Below are 1547 nucleotides of genomic sequence, written 5' to 3' on the forward strand. Positions count from 1 at the left end.
CCTGATGACTCCTTGCTGTCCCCAGTCCACCTGGCCCTGCTGCTGCTTGAGTTTCAACTGTTCTGCCTGCAGCTATGGAACCCTGACCTGTTCACCGGACGTGCTACCTGTCCCAGGCCTGCTGTTTTTAATTCTCTAGAGACAGCAGGAGCGGTAGAGATACTCTGAAGGATTGACTATGAAAAGCCAACTGACATTTACTCCTGAGGTGCTGACCTGTTGCACCCTCGGCAACCACTGTGATTATTATTATTTGACCCTGCTGGTCATCTATGAACATTTGAACATCTTGGTTATAATCTCCACCCAGCACAGCCAGAAGAGGACTGGCCACCCCTCATAGCCTGGTTCCCCTCTAGGTTTCCTCCTAGGTTCTGGCCTTTCTAGGGAGCTTTTCCTAGCCACCGTGCTTCTACACCTGCATTGCTTGCTGTTTGGGGTTTTAGGCTGGGTTTCTGTACAACACTGTGACATCAGCTGATGTAAGAAGGGCTTTATAAATAAATGTGATTGATTGATCGATCACAATCATTATTTGAACCGTATTTCAAACGCAGTAACAAAGTAATCAGTGGAAGTTGGTGGGAGGAGTTATAGGAGGACAGGCTCATTTTAAAGACTGGAATTGAATAAATGGATTCAAACATGTTGATACCCTTCCTTTGATTCAATTCCAGCAATTAAAATGAGCCCATCCTCCTACTGCTATGCTTTATCTTGGCCAGATCGCAGTTGCAAATGAGAACTTGTTCTCAACTAGCCTACCTGGTTAAATAAAGGTGAAATCAAATAAAATAAAACCTCCTTCCACCAGCTTCTTCTGAAACATATGCATAATTAGGATAATGTATACATAACCATACAGTAGTAGGCTAGGCCAAGAGATTAGCATTAGGCAACAGTGACACCTGCAGCGACCTAAAAAAGAGATATCCAAACTAGAACACTCCACTGGCCACTGACTTTGAAATGCATGCACTCCCACAAATGTAGTCTATGATGACTACATTGTAGCAATTTTGAGTTTATTAATGATACAGAAGCATTGTTGACCATACATGCTTAGAAAAAAAAATATATATATATATACTAAGTGGAAATCATAGAACATCATTCAGTGTCACATTTAGGAAACGATTATAAGAATGGGTAACCTGTTTCGTCTCTCTCGTGTTTAAATATCACTCCCTCCGTCCTTCGTTTGGCGAATAAAAGACAGTTTTTCAAAATACAGTATTTCAGTTTTAAATACTGTACCAAAATATACTTTCTCTGTCAGCTCTTTGGCGCCCAACAATCGCACGCATGAGGACCATACCAAGTAAAAATAATGGGGATGTGATAAAACTGAATGCTAATAATAAATATGTTGTATGTACTTGTATGAATCAAATTCACATTCATACATATCCTTAGTATATCTATATTTTAACGGGTAAACGAGTAACATGTTATATTTCGATTGTATCTAATATTCACTAATCAAAATATCTATGCTCCCCTTGTTTTCTCATTATTGACTGTTCCATTTCATCCCGCTCGTGACG

Source organism: Oncorhynchus nerka, linkage group LG15 (assembly GCF_034236695.1).
Source record: "Oncorhynchus nerka isolate Pitt River linkage group LG15, Oner_Uvic_2.0, whole genome shotgun sequence".
NCBI classification, from domain to species: Eukaryota; Metazoa; Chordata; class Actinopteri; order Salmoniformes; family Salmonidae; genus Oncorhynchus; species Oncorhynchus nerka.